This window comes from Microtus pennsylvanicus, chromosome 12, assembly GCF_037038515.1.
Source record: "Microtus pennsylvanicus isolate mMicPen1 chromosome 12, mMicPen1.hap1, whole genome shotgun sequence".
Taxonomy (NCBI): domain Eukaryota; kingdom Metazoa; phylum Chordata; class Mammalia; order Rodentia; family Cricetidae; genus Microtus; species Microtus pennsylvanicus.
Genome location: NC_134590.1, coordinates 50,017,771 through 50,030,398, shown reverse-complemented (window position 1 = coordinate 50,030,398; position 12,628 = coordinate 50,017,771). Strand labels below are relative to the sequence as shown.

General features: G+C 35.3%; 1 protein-coding gene across 6 annotated transcripts in view; it reads left to right on the top strand.

Annotated features, from left to right (window-relative positions):
• The window catches only part of Slit2 (slit guidance ligand 2), a 346,206-nt gene that overhangs the window by 232,578 nt on the left and 101,000 nt on the right, over window positions 1-12,628 (top strand). The gene's annotated exons all lie outside the window — the stretch shown is intronic.

The window sequence follows — 12,628 nt, the reverse complement described above, 5'->3', positions numbered from 1 at the left end:
AGATCTGTGAAGAATTTTGATGGGATCTTGATGGGGATTGCATTGAATCTATAAATTGCCTTTGGTAGAATTGCCATTTTTACTATGTTGATCCTCCCAATCCAAGAGCAAGGGATGTCCATCCATTTTTTGGTATCCTCTTCAATTTCTTTCTTCAATGCCTTAAAGTTCTTGTCAAATAGATCTTTCACTTCCTTGGTTAGATTTACCCCAAGATATTTTATGCTGTTTGTGGCTATCGTGAATGGAGAAGCTTCTCTGATTTCCCTCTCTGCTTCCCTATCCTTTGAGTATAGGAGGGCGACTGATTTTTTGGAGTTGATCTTGTATCCTGCCACATTACTAAAGCTGTTTATCAGCTGTAAAAGTTCTTTGGTGGAATTTTGGGGGTCGCTTATGTACACTATCATATCATCTGCGAATAACGAAAGTTTAACTTCTTCATTTCCAATTCGAATCCCCTTGATCCCATTATGCTGTCTTATTGCTATTGCTAGAACTTCCAGCACTATATTGAAGAGGTATGGCGAAAGTGGGCAGCCTTGTCGCGTTCCTGAGTTAAGCGGGATGGCTTTGAGTTTCTCTCCATTTAATTTGATGTTAGCTGTCGGCTTGCTGTATATAGCTTTTATTATATTTAGGTATGACCCTTGTATCCCTAATCTCTCCAAGACTTTTAACATAAATGGATGTTGAATTTTGTCAAATGCTTTTTCAGCATCTAATGAAATGATCATATGGTTTTTTTCTTTCAGTTTATTTATATGATGGATTACATTGATAGATTTTCGTATGTTGAACCAGCCCTGCATCTCAGGAATGAAGCCTACTTGATCATAATGGATAATTTTTCGGATGTGTTCTTGGATTCGGTTTGCCAGTATTTTGTTGAGGATTTTTGCGTCGATATTCATGAGTGAGATCGGCCTGTAATTCTCTTTCCTGGTTGAGTCTTTGTGTGGTTTTGGTATCAGAGTAACTGTAGCTTCATAAAAGGAATTTGGTAATGACCCTTCTGTTTCTATATTGTGGAATACATTGAGGAGTATAGGTATTAGGTCTTCTTGGAAGTTCTGGTAGAATTCCGCATTGAAACCATCTGGCCCTGGGCTTTTTTTGGTAGGGAGGTTTTTGATAACAGCTTCTAGTTCTTCGCGACTGACAGGTCTGTTTAGCTTGTTCACCTGGTCCTGATTTAATTTTGGTAAATCGTATTTATCTAAGAAAGTGTCCATTTCTTTTACATTTTCCAGTTTAGTGGCATACAAGCTTTTGTAGTAAGATCTAATGACTCTCTGAATTTCCTCTGTGTTTGTGGTTATGTCCCCCTTTTCATTTCTGATCTTATTAATTTGCAAATTTTCTCTCTGCCGTTTTATTAGTTTGGATAGGGGTTTGTCAATCTTGTTGATTTTTTCCAGGAACCAGCTTCTTGATTCATTGATTCTTTGGATTGTTTTTTGTGTTTCTATTTTGTTGATTTCAGCCCTCAGTTTGATTATTTCCAGTCTTCTACTCCTCCTAGTTGAGTCTGCTTCTTTTTTTTCTAGAGCTTTCAGGTGGGCTGTTAAGTCTCCAATATGTGCTTTCTCTGTTTTCTTTAAGTGGGCACTTAGTGCTATGAACTTTCCTCTCAGGACTGCTTTCATAGTGTCCCATAAGTTCGAGTATGTTGTTTCTTTATTTTCATTGAATTCAAGGAAGACTTTAATTTCTTTCTTTATTTCCTCCTTAATCCAGGTATGGTTCAGTAGTTGACTGTTCAGTTTCCATGAGTTTGTAGGCTTTCTGGGGGTAGCATTGTTGTTGAATTCTAACTTTAATCCATGGTGGTCTGATAAGACACAGGTGGTTAGTAATATTTTTTTGTAGCTGTGTAAGTTAGCTTTGTTACCAAGTATGTGGTCAATTTTCGAGAAGGTTCCATGAGCTGCAGAGAAAAAGGTATATTCTTTCCTATTTGGGTGGAATATTCTATAGATGTCTGTTAAGTCCATTTGCTTCATTACCTCCATTAATTCTCTAATTTCTCTGTTAGGTTTCTGTCTGATTGACCTGTCCATTGGTGAAAGAGGAGTGTTGAAGTCTCCTACTATTAGTGTGTGCGGTTTGATGGCTGCCTTGAATTTTAGCAATGTTTCTTTTACATACGTGGGTGCTTTTATATTAGGGGCATAGATATTCAGTATTGAGATTTCTTCCTGATGAATTTTTCCTGTTATGAGTATAAAATGTCCCTCTCCATCTCTTTTGATTGATTTAGGTTTGAAGTCAACTTTGTTAGAAATTAGTATGGCCACACCTGCTTGTTTCTTAGGTCCATTTGCTTGATAAGCCTTTTCCCAGCCCTTTACTCTGAGTAGGTGCCTGTCTTTGTGGTTGAGGTGTGTTTCTTGTAGACAGCAGAATGTTGGATCCTGTTTTCGTATCCAGTCTCTTAGCCTGTGCCTTTTTATAGGTGAGTTGAGTCCATTGACATTAAGTGATATTAATGACCAGTGGTTGTTAACTCCGGTCACTTTTTAAGTAGTAGGGTTTGTGTGTTTCCCTTCTTTGAGTTGCGCTGGTGAAGGGTCTCTAGATGTCTGAGTTATTGAGGTCTTTGTTGGACTCCTTGGTTAGTGATTTTCCTTCTATTATTTTCTGTAAGGCTGGATTTGTGGCTACGTATTGCTTAAATTTGTTTTTATCCTGGAAAATTTTGTTTTCTCCATTTATGGTGAACGAAAGCTTGGCTGGATATAGTAGTCTGGGCTTGCATCCATGGTCTCTTAGTTTTTGCAGTACATCTATCCAGGACCTTCTGGCTTTCATGGTTTCCATAGAGAAGTCAGGTGTAAGTCTGATAGGTTTACCTTTATAAGTAAGTTGGCCTTTTTCCTTTGCGGCTCTTAATATTCTTTAAGAGAGAGCAAAGCACCCTGCCCTGTGGAAAGTTCAAGGCCCTCCCCACTAGGTCCAGGTTGAGCCGGTATACATCCAAAGAGAATAGGATCCCCCAAAGCCAGTACATGCAGTAGAGACAAATCCCAGTGCCATTGTCAGTGGCCCCTCAGTCTGCCCCAACTGTCAACCACATTCAAAGGGACTATCTTGATGCCATACTCGTTCACTCCTAGGCCAGTTGGAGATGGTGAGCTCCTATTAGCTCAGGCACATTGTCTCAGTGGGTGAATGCATCATGGTCTTGACTTCCTTCCTCATACTCTCCTTTCTTCCACTCTTCAACTGGACCTTGGGAGCTTAGTCTAGTGCTCCGATGTGGGTCTCTGTCTGTTTCCCTCTGTTGTTGGATGAAGGTATGGTGATATTTAAGATAATCAACAGTCTGACTACAGGGCAAGGCCAGTTCAGGCACCCTCTCCTCTATTGCTTAGGGTCTTAGCTGGGGTCATCCTGTGGATTCCTGGGAATTTTTTTAGAGCCAGGTTTCTTGCTAGCCCCATAATGGCTCCCTCAATCAAAATAACTCTATCCTTGCTATCTTATCTGTCCTTCCTCCATCTCGACTATAACATTCCCTCAACTTCTTCCCAACCCTCCACTTCTGCCCTCCTCTTCCCCTGCTCTCCTTCCTTTTACCCACCCCCACCCTCATGCTCCCCAATTTTGTCAGGCGATCTTTTCTGCTTTCAATTTCCAGGTGGATCTATATATGTTTTTCTTTGGGTTCACTTTATTACTTAGCTTCTCTAGGATCATAAACTATAGGCCCAATGTCCTTTGTTTATGGCTAGTATCCACTAATGTGTGAGTACTTACCATATTCATATTTTTGGGTCTGGGTTATCTCACTCAGGATAGTGTTTTCTAATTCTATCCATTTGTATGCAAAATTCAATGTCATTGTTTTTATCACTGAGTACTACCCTAATATGTAGATTGCCACACTTTCTTTATCCATTCTTCTGTTGAGGGGCACAAAATATGAGCAATGAAAGCAACAATAATCTTGGAATATGAATACCTGTTTACAAACTGAATTTATATGCTGAGACTACTTAAAAATTTCTTCTTTTTCCGTTTCTGTTCAAACACTTTCCCTCTTACTTTTGTGCAGTTTGTCCTTTTTGCAAGCCTTTTCTCTAATTTCATCTTCCAACATTTTGAATTTTTAATTGCTTATAATAGTATTTATTCAGTATTTTCCCAAGTTATTTAAAAATCCTTTTAATATTTACATGAAATATTAAATAATTAAGATTTGATCAGCTGTGTCTAATCTGTTCTGAATTAAATAATTTTAAAATGACTTGCTAAGTATTGTGTTTTATACTGTTTTATAATACGAACACTTGACAGACTGAGGCAGGAGTGCCTTGAGTCTGAGTCCAGCTTGAGTTAAAATTAGTTAAAGACCAGACTAGGCTAGAATGAGACCCTATCTCAAATAAAAAATAAACAGCAAATAGAAATATTTAATAAATCCTGGATAAACTTTATTTAGTGTACACTTAATAATATCTCAGTTACTTAGCTATCACCTGTGTAATTGATTTTATTCTAATTATTTCATTTAAAAAAAATAAGTTTTAAAGATAAATAAAACATGCAATATTAGTGGTGGCACATGCCTTTAATCCCAGCACTCAGGAGGCAGGCAGGCAGATATCTGTATGTTCAAGGCCAGCCTGATCTACAGAGCGAGCCCCACAGGACAGGCTCCAAAGCTACACAGAGAAACCCTGTCTTGAAAAACAAAAACAAACAAAAATGTTAAATTCTTCACAGAATATATAAAACAATTTGTATTTTCTCCTTAGACAGTGTTGAGGAAACAGCTAATGAAAGCAAATGTTACAATTTCTAATAAAATTTTTATTTATTTATTTTTATTTTTTATTTTTTGTTGTTTTTCGAGACAGGGTTTCTCTGTGGCTTTGGAGCCTGTCCTGGAACTAGGTCTTGTAGATCAGGCTGGTCTCGAACTCACAGAGATCCGCCTGCCTCTGCCTCCCAAGTGCTGTGATTAAAGGCGTGCGCCACCACCACCCGGCTCTAATGAAATTTTTCATGTAGCAAATATATAGCATACAATTTCACTATTTCTTAATTTTGAAAAGATTTACTTTTATTTAGGGGTGTGTGTGTGTGTGTGTGTGTGTGTGTGTGTGTGTGTGTGTGTGATTTGTACCACATGTGGGTAGACAACCATGGAGGCCAGAGTGGTCATATGGCGATACAGGTGGTTCTGAGCTATCTGAAGTGGTTTTCAGAAACCAAACTCTGGTCCTCAGGCAGAGTATGACCTGCTCTTAGCTGCCAAGCCATCTCTCCAGATCCACTTTCCCTTAATTTTAAATAAGTTAATAACTTCAAAGAGAAATTATTTTTCTATAGAAAGTTGTTTTCTTGTGCTTGAAGAAAATGTAGAATTAATGATTAGGATGATTTTGCTTCAGTTCACAATGTTAAGAAACTATCTCTTATTATCTAAAGACTAGGTAAGATTTTCAATATATTTCTTATTACACTCAGATTCAACTAGCCTAAAGCATGACTTGGTTCTGCGTTCTTTATTATTGTAACTTTGTGTTCATTAATCAGCTAATATAAAAACAGTATTTATGCCTGTTGCATGTATGTATTTATAACACTTTTAAAAGTCGTCTTGTGTAATAGTTTACACAATGATAACGATATTCACAAAAGATTGTGAGGCATGAAACTTTAAACATGAGGGTGTTTTGGTCACATTTCTTTTTTTTCACATTTCTTTATAAATGAAAAGGAGTACAATAAAATTATTTAAAAAAAGGAAAAAAATTAGAGAAATGAGAACATAGATGGCTATAACAACAACAGCAACAAAAAACAGTACTCCAAGAGATTCCCTTAAAAATCTGCAAAAGTCTGTGAGTTAAGCTATAAAAGAAGAAAATGTATGAAATGGTTTCTTTCCTTATACTCTGTACTTGGTCAGTATAATGCCCCCCGTTCTGTGTCGGCCATTAAGGTTGAAAAAGCACACTGACTGCCTTCAAACAGCTTACAGTGCAGAAAGTTGAAGCCTTATGCAGAGTAGTTGAGAGTCTTGTGAGAATCATAAATTACTTTCTCTGAACAAGGCCAGCAGAGCACCTGATCTACCTGGGAGAATCATGTCCTTCTCTGGTATGAGGATGTGCTTTTGTGTAGAGAAAATTGGAAATCCTTATACAAAGGAAACATCACGTAATGACCCCAGGAAGGTGAGAGAGCTCTGTGTTTGGAAGGAAGCTTTAAGTTTGCAATTCTCAATAGGTACAACAGTAGCTAAAGCTTGAGGAACAGCTGCATTGTAATAGTAGCACATGGGAGAATGGTTTAGGCGAGGGGGTGGCACGAATAGAGTTCTTTGTTGTAAACATCACCCTGGTGTTCAGGAAGAAAGAAAGAAGCTGAAACACACCTTTGTAGCAGACCCTACCAAACAATAATAAAGGCAAGCCCGGAAGAAGGACCTGAGGGGATGTTATCCCAATGTGCCACTCCAAGCACTGATGTGACTGGTTCCGTTAACCAGATAATAGTGCAAAAACAAACTAGAGAACTCAAACATGTAAAATATGCTGAATCTGACATAAAAACGAGAGTAGCTGGGACCAAAATATCATTCATTCTTACAAGGATCAAAGCTGCTACTTTAAAAAGAAATTATATCATGGATTTGTGGATAGTCAGTTGCAGTTACACAGATTAAAAATTAAGACAGATATTTGCAAATGAAAATAATTAGCCAATTTAAGATATAACACAAGGCTTGATACATGTTAATTACCCAAAGGGCTTCAGTTGTTATTCTAAAACAAAACAGCAGGCTCCTTTTTTTTTTCGTTTTTGTATTGGTAAGGATATAGATGATAGGTAGATAGATTATAGCTAGTTATTAGATAGACAGACAAACAGGCAGACAGGCAGAGATGATAGATATAGATAGATAGATAGATAGATAGATAGATAGATAGATAGATAGATAGATAGATAGATGGTAGATAGATAGATGATAGATAGATAGATACATAGATACATATATACATACATACATATTTACACGCATACATAGATGATAAATAGATATAGATGAAAACTTAATTATTTTCACTTTGTGAATCTCACTCTGCATAAATACATTATTAAGGTTATGTGTGACTGAGTTCATTTTCCTTTTAATTCGTTTAGCTATATACTGAGTGAATTTTTGGACTTTGGAAATGTATCTATGTGAATAAATTCAAACAACTCTAGCATTTTTTTCAAGAGATGTACTCATATAGACAGATACACATTTTCATGTTCACGAATATTTCTGTATTGATTTAGAATAAGAGACCTAATGGAGGATTATTCACTATGATGAAACTGCAGATGAGTGTATGTCTGGGGGTGTGTATTAAAATGGCACCAAATGGGGTTAAGAAAATGAGTAATTCTCAGGAACAACTCAAGACAAAAACAGCTGATAATCAATTAATATGGACACAGGCCAAAGGCAAACGTGTTAGCTGTATGCAAAATTCAAGCATCTAGAGGCCAATATTAACTCAGCTGTGGAGACATTTATTAAACTGAGGAAGTGTCCGTGATAATGCTTAGGAGAAAATAATTATATTTTAGCCAAAAACATGCTGTGTTGATTTTAATAGGTACATATCAAGGAAGCCAGTAGCATAAACCCATTGCTAAAATTTGAAAGTAACTTTCCATAAATATGAAATACTGATTTCCAAATTACCATGTACTGGGTGACAGACTCCCCAGTCTAAATAGAACCTTTTTTCTGTCTGCAGATACTAGTGTTTACTGTGTCCGGACTACCTTGGCTGCACCGCACAATTTAACTTTCAAAAGATAGTCATTGTGCCTTTCCTCTCTTCACCCATTAAACCCATGTTCCATTCTCTGACAGCTGTTTTTGTCATTTATGTTAACAGCAGATGGAGAAAATGCAAAAACATGTCAGTTTTATGGCCATGTATAATCAGCATCTGGGCTGTATGTTACAGGCACAGTCAATCGAAATTCTTATCTTACTTAGTATTGTAAAAATCTTTTGTAGTTTCTAAGGCAATAAAGAAAAAGCTAAACATTAATCAGTATGATTACAGATCTTATCATCAGCATTTTTCAGTTTTGATGTGAATTATATACATGTGTTTATTATAGTATCAGAATTAGCTGAAAATGTATTATGAATTGACTCTTAAATATTATTTCATCATATATTAATTTCACACTAGAGATCATATCAGGTGGCAGATATATTGTTTCAAATAATGTGTGTTGATGACCGTGATTTTCAGATAATTTATTGTATAATATATATGTGTAAATGTCATATCTTTATTCATATACCTTAGTGCAAGAAAATACAATATATTTTATTTAAACTGCACTTCTTACCAAGTTACTATTTTTCATCATTTTGCAAAAAGAAGCTAAAACACAAAGAATGAAGAGCCCATAAAGCTGATGCTGGTAGACTCAGATTTAGCCAGCTCTGTGTCAGTACAAAGTTCACACTTTGTCAACAAAGAATGAGTATTTTCAGTCTTGAATATTATATATTATAAACGACATAATAACTGATTATATAGGACTTTTTAATATTTCTCATGGATGTTATTTTGTGTTGTTTTAAAAATAATTCTACTTGGAAAAACATTGAGAGGGATAAGACATGAATGTTAAACTAAACTAATTTGTCTAATATCTCATAAATATATGAATAACTCGTTTGGCAATTTCTTAAACACTATATCATGGTGGGTTTTTTAAACTTTGTGTGTCTAAGATCGACGCCGTCATAACCACTGCCGTGTATTTTACGTGGCAGAGCTGCAGATCAGCAGGGACTCTGTGGTGACACATTCTGAAATCGCAGCTAAACCTACACACAGTTCCCATGCTCGGTGGTCTCCAGTTTCTCAGCACAGTCTTCCTGTTTGTCTAATTTTTGAAACAAACCCTGAAGTTCCTGTGATCAATTGCTGTTAGGAAGCACAAACCTGCAGAGATTCAAGGCATAAATAGAAAGAAAAATGCAAGAAAGGTCGTTATTGGCCAAATCTCCTTGTGAGGATTTGGGACTCATCCCCACTCAATACAATTAAATATTTCATCTCACTGAGCAGAAAACTAAAATATCCTTCTAATTTTAAGGAAGTGGTAATATCCATATTTTTCATTACATATATTATGTAGAATAATACAGTGTCGTGTATAAATATATAAAATAAACATTTACATCTGGATATCTGTCTATTTGTATATAATACAATTATAAAATCTTGTAGATTTGGCCACATAGATCCTATGGAATAAATTGGTCCGGGCAGCTTTACATGAAATGCTTCATCCTAGTGGTATGCAGGCCACAGAATTTCTCCCCTGTTCACTTTGTTTAATTTGTTTTTATTTTCTAAAAGAGACACAGCATAATCTCTGAAGGACTGACATTCGGAAAGCTCTTAATTATGATATGTATTGTCCTAATCATGCAAATATGTCGTACCTATTACCCTATCTGTTTCCATAATCTTGAAATGTTTCTAATTAGATTCTTCATGGAACAATGGACTCAAATGTGCACTCTTTGAAACGCAGCAGATTCAATGCTAATAAGCAGAGATCAGAAGCTAACAGAGTTAAGAAATGTAAATACAGCCTGCCGTTTTCGTAACCTGAAAATGCTGATGTTTTCTTTCTTATTCATATCGTCTGGTCAAATGCTTTCTTCTCCTTCTCATGGGATGACCATTAGAGGTGAACGTTGTTTAGTTCGTAAAATTCATTCTAAGGTTCCTGTCAAGTAAAATAAATCATTTTCTTCAACAAAGCTAAAAGTTTAACGGAATTCCATAATTGTTCCTTGTCCATTAAGTACGAATTAAGTGAAAAACGAGACATTATAAAGTACATTTGGTGTCTGTTCTGGTAGTATGTCTTCTCCAGTGAGAATCATTTTTTCCTTTTGGTGGAGGAATGCAATCATGTTGATCCTAAACGGACTGTTGTAATAAAACAACAACAACAACAAAACAATTAGCTGCTAAGTGTAAATAGCCGCCCAAGCTTTTTCAAAGACCCGTTTTACCTACATTAAAAATAAGCAAGTAAGAAAAGCCAGCAGGTCCACCTAGCATGCTATTCTTCAGTGTTCTGTCCTCTGAGTTTTAAATGAAGCCGTTTTCAATGTGAAATTTAAATCATGGTGCATCACAATAATGAACAAAACAGATACTATCATTAGTTACATGTGAGGCATTGCAACTTATCTAACTATCTAATATAATTTTATAATTATAATTATCTAACATACTTTCACCCTGTGTTCACTGTTTTATAACTTTAATAGTATTTATTAGTCCATTTCTAAAAAGATTTGTTATTCATACTTGTGATTGACTTAAATATGAATATTTTCAACAGAATTGAATATAGATTAAATATAACTTACCATAATAACAGGCATTGGTGGTCAACAGAGGTGGCAGAGAAGTTAAGAATACTTGCTGTATAATGATGAATTTGTGAGATCAAGTCATAGAATGCATTTAGCTAGAGGCGTGTCCTGCAAATGCCCATAATTACTTCACAGGGAATCCAGCACTCTCTTATGACCGAATGTGCACAAGCATAAACATCTGCGTATACCCATGTGCATATAGTTATGCAGACAAGTGCACACTTTTAAGAGAAATAATAATTTTGAACACAAATATTAAAATATACTTAGTTGCCACTAGAATAATTAGAAATTATAGTTTGCTAGGTACTGAAACTTTGAGTCCACAAATAAATATGAATCTTTCCATGGAATACCGTAAGTCCCCTTAAAGAATAGAATTAGTCTGGTTAAATTTATGGGTTCAGAATACTTTTCATCACTATGCAACCCCAAGCAGCACCATTTGTAAATATCTATAAAGAGTGAATCATTGAATGATGTTCTTGATTCCTTTATATTATTTTCAACAGTCTCACATAGTATTATAAAAAGTTAAATGAACAAATTTTTCATTGTGTTGAAACAACTCAAAAACATTCCTACTTTTTATAATCATTATGTTACAATGATCCAGTGATTAACTGATATGTAAAGTTTCCTTGACATAGACAGATTATTTGAATAATAATAGTTTAAGAATGACTTGAAATTGGAACGAACATGATCTTTAAAGCATCATTGCCAAATGACTATTAGAGCAAAATAACTTTGTCTTGGCTATATTTAGAGCCTGTGAAAAAATATGTCTCCTAAGACCTAGACAAATAATTTAAATGCTAAACTGTGTGTGTATGTGTGTGTACACTCAGTGAGCACTAAGCCTTCTCCCCTGGTCTCAAATCCATATATATTACTTTGATGGTTTCCTGTCTTCTGAGATAAATATGCTTCTGAAATCCAACAACCTGATAAGGAGAAAATATGCAATATTCAAACACAAAATAAAATGCATTTATATGCATTTTCCATATACCTGCATACATATGTGTACCTATAGAGACACAGGTATGCACGTATATGTTTATGAACGTGTATATGCTTATCATATATAAGAACATATATACACTTCTTACACATATATGTGTTGAGTACACATATGTATATATATTTTTAAATCTAGATAGCAAAATAGTATTTATTCCATTTAGTTTAATATAAGACTTTAATATATACGAATTTCCTGAAACTTGTAGGAAGGTAAAATACAGAAGAAAAAATTTCTACTTAGGTTCCAGTCTACGAAAGCTAAAATTAAATGATAAAAAGCCAATTTAAAATGATAAAGTATGAGGCACATCTAGCAGAAGCTGAAATTATGATGACCGTGAAGTGGCTTTTGGAGTTATTCCCTAAACAAAGGAAAAATATTTTTCCCTCTGGATGCTTCAGTCTTTCACCAGCAACTCTCAGTGTCAAAATCCTCCCACAGTGGTTCACTGGAGTCAGATCTCCAGGATCCAGAGCAGAACTGAAAAGAAAGGCTGTGAAATGACTCTCAGGTGCTGATATGGGAAAGAAAAAGGTTGCGTGACATTGTTATTTTGTTGAACAAAAATATTTACTAAGAGACTTCGTGAAACCTCCCCCTTTGTGTGTTCAATGACTGGGTATATATTTCTTATTTTTCCCTAATAACAGAATCTTAGAGTAGATGGTATGTGAGAATTGAACTTTACTCTGATTTTTATCATATCATAAAAATATTCCACCTATGTTTGACTGCACTTTTCTGAGATGATTTTTACCGTAGTGGTCACTGATTTACATTGTTTACTGAAGATTTCTCCATCATTTATAGATTTATAATTCAACACTGTACCTCATACATGGCTCCAAAATTAATTTTGTGAGTGGATCAGTTTCTTCAACTGACAGTGTGCTTTCTTTAAAGGGTAAAGTATCTATAAAATTTGATATAGAGCAGTAATTTCATTTTCGAACTTAAAATTATCATTAGAATGTATTATACATCTAAATACAAGACTTTTGCATATTTAATTTGCTCATAGTTTATTACAATACACCTAAATTTGTACCTACAAATGCTTCCTACTCAGTGTAAGGTTCCTGCCCAACCCATGACTAGGCAGTACCTGGGTAGTGCTTTCTTTTCATTATTATTCCAATCTTGCTTCGCGT